The 3,483-nt window shown below is 38.7% G+C and overlaps 1 non-coding gene across 1 annotated transcript; it reads left to right on the top strand.

Moving 5' to 3' along the window:
* The first annotated feature begins 868 nt into the window (after nucleotides 1-868).
* On the top strand, nucleotides 869-974 carry LOC112063796 (U6 spliceosomal RNA). Its single transcript, XR_002891183.1, has one exon. It is a non-coding gene; the product is annotated as a U6 spliceosomal RNA (small nuclear RNA).
* Nucleotides 975-3,483: the final 2,509 nt, after the last annotated feature.

Below are 3,483 nucleotides of genomic sequence, written 5' to 3' on the forward strand. Positions count from 1 at the left end.
TGACTTCCAGCAATATTTCATAGTCTTTCAGTAAGGACAGACATTGGGTCCTTCACTTTCTTATTGAGAAAAGCTAGATAAACTTGGTGAAAAGAGAAGTTGAAAAGACTGAGTTTCCATATAGTGTGTACTCACCCTATCGATCCCATGAAAGAAGCAAAACGTCAACAAAGTTGACGTCAACAAACGTCAACAAAGTTGCAGGACAACTTTGTGCTTAAAGGTTCGGTCTAATGAAAGCAATCCTAAACATCCCGTGGAACAAAAATGTCATTCTCGAGGGTAGAATAGATGACTTTGCCAAACCCTAACAGTCAGCGCTCCGTTGTGGTTGGGTCATCAGAATTATTAGAGGTCAGTCATCCTTAATCAGAAATTCAGCATATTTAATAAACAAAGAGAAACAGCATCACTGAGCACTAACTATATGTGAGTAGTTCTTTTGTACTTTTTCAAGGTATGATTTCTTCCAAAATAGAAATGGAAGCCACTTGTGAATAGTCATGGCAGGCCCAAAGAGTAACAGACAAAGTAATTACTAAGACAGTTGTATAAGAATGGGTTCAAGGGCTTCCCTGGTGGCGCACTGGTTGAGAGTCCGCCTGCCGATGCAGGGGACACGGGTTCGTGCCCCGGTCCGGGAGGATCCCACGTGCCGCGGAGCGGCTGGGCCCGTGAGCCGTGGCCGCTGAGCCTGCGCGTCCGGAGCCTGTGCTCCGCAACGGGAGAGGCCACAACAGCGAGAGGCCCGCGTACCGAAAAAAAAAAAAAAAAAGATACAGAATCTAAAGATCTTACATACCACAACAGGGAGAGCCCCGCGTACCGAAAAAAAAAAAAAAAAAAAAAAAAAAAAAAATGGTTTCATGCTTGCTTCAACAGAACATATACTAAAAATTGGAACGATACAGAGAAGATCAGCATGGCACTTGCGCAAGGGTGATATGCAAATTCACGAAGCAGTCCATATTTTTGGAGTTTGGGATTAACATATACACACTGCTATACATAAAACAGATAACCAACAAGGACCTACTGTAGAGCACAGGGAACTATACTCAATATTTTGTAATAATCTATATGGAAAAGGATCTGAAAAAGAAGAAATATTTATAAATATACACACACACATATATAAGTGAATCACTTTCCTGTACACCTGAAACTAACACAACATTGTAAATCAACCATACTTCAATGAAAAACAAAAAAGAATAGCCTCAATGGCCTTAGCATTTATCTTTTAAGAATTGGCTCACAATGAGTGCTGACAATGAAACAGATTATCTGTTCATAAACAATAACAGATTTTGTTTTGATTACTTAAGTTTACATCCAGGACAGTTGCAATTTAACCATTTAATTTTAGAAAATACCCCCTTTAGGCTTAAATATATTCCCTTTTCATTTATTAGTTCTGTAACTGACTGAATAGAAATAACGGAAGTATTTACTTCTCTTGATTTCATTCACATGGTCAGTTGCCTTTGTAAAAATGCATCTTACCAAATCAGAAAACACTGCACTGACAAGCTGTGAGCAATGACAATAATTTCACTAATGCAGTTGCCAAGTACACTAATTACCCTAATGATGGTTCAGTCGCCTGATAATCACATCCCCCAAGGATCATATACAGTCAATCCACACAGCTGCAGAGTCCTCTCCAGGCTCATTTTGCTGATTCCTGTCTCAGTAAAAACTACATAATATTACTTTATTAGCATAAAATAATCATCATAGCTGAACATGAGCTGAACAGACAGAGAGCTAGGATGCTGAAGGGTAATCGAGGAGACTCCTACATGAGGTGCTTAGTCCTGTCATTCATTTCTCCAACGCCTGATAGAGCCATAATTTAGACCAGAAATCTGCTTCCATCTAAAGTAATGGTGTGGATTTCGAAGGGATAAAAATACTTAAGCGATCTATTTTCCTAAATCAATGGGCACACCGATTGATAAAAATATTTTGAAATCCTAAGTGATGTCTTTATAGGTTTGCTGGCAATTTTTTTTTTCTTTCCTTCCTGAGTTCTCAAGTAGTGACCCAAAATGGCTTTCACAAGTCTATCGAATTTTAAAGTCTAATTTGCAATAAAAGAGTATTTACCTTATCACAGAGTTAAGAGAGCAACACTTGTTATTTGGGGAAAGGAGACTTAATGGTTATTTATTCCACATTCAATCATACTGCAAATTTTTTTATACTTTAAATTTCTTGATTAGACTCTTCCAAGAACTGGGAAGGGTTTGAGATTTTGCCACCTTTGTGCTAACAAGTTAGTGTGTCACAGTTTCACAGATGCAGAAAAAGAGGTTCCAGGTTAGGGACAAAAGATTTTGTTGTTCATGGCCCAGCATATAGCATAAGCTGCATGTCTGCATTAGTTCTCTTTGTCCCCTGTGTCTTATGGGGCAATGTGGAGCCATGTGTGTGCATGCTGTCCACACAGGTGGTTTGTATCACAACTGAGAAATATAAGGTTAGGAAACCCCAATCTTTTAAAGAATCTACTAGAAACCTGCCTAATGTTTACCCTGAAGGGACGGATTATCTTTATTATCCTGGACAGCAATCAAACCTGCTATCTGCCCCACAGGAAGAAACTATCCCTATTTTCAGCCTTGAAAATGTAGTTCAGAAAAATATAGCAGAGTAAAGTCTCTGCTTGTAAGATGTGTAGAAACGCAGGAGATGAATGGAAATGATCTCCCAACAGATTTTCCAAGCTTATAATCTGATAAATAATTTTCAAAAGCTGTCACTCTCCAGATACGCTTTATTTTGTTATTATTTACAACTTTCCTTTTGTTTTCATTTGTTTGTTTGTTTTGAGTGGAGTGCTAACATAGAACAAAAGGAAATAAGAACAGAGCAGGTATGTAAGATTGGGTTCTCCAAAAATAGATGCCGACGGAATTACACACGCAAGGTATTTGTTGGGAGTAAAGGATTTATAGATAAAGGGGAAAGGAAGTAGTTTTGGGCAGAGAGAACTTTCAGAAAACTATACACATCTGGCTCTTATAAAACGGAAGAGGGAGGTAAAGAGGGCTGGACAGGACTGCAACGAAATTCTGGGAAACTTCCAATCCCAAGAGGAGTCTCAGAGTACCCATGTGATTTCAGTCATTGACTGAAGACAGCATGGGCTTCGTTTATATGCTGTCAGATCCCGAATATCTAGCAGGTATAGTGCATCAGCTAAATACACTCCTAGAAACAAGTTCTCTCTTGAGAGATCTCATCAGAGCATTCACAGAACTGCTGTAACAAGGATAGTAAAACTTGCAAGGGTAGTTAAAAGCCACAGTTTACTCCTGTCTGGTATGTCCTCTGTTTCATACATGTTTCAAAGGTTTCCACCCTGGAAGTTATTATTAAAGATAAGTAAGCTTATGCTTTGCAACTGGAGAATAAGATATAAATCCACAGCTCCCTGTGATATAACATAAAAATTGACAGGTAGAAGCAAAATGA

Source organism: Physeter macrocephalus, chromosome 7 (genome assembly GCF_002837175.3).
Source record: "Physeter macrocephalus isolate SW-GA chromosome 7, ASM283717v5, whole genome shotgun sequence".
Taxonomy (NCBI): domain Eukaryota; kingdom Metazoa; phylum Chordata; class Mammalia; order Artiodactyla; family Physeteridae; genus Physeter; species Physeter macrocephalus.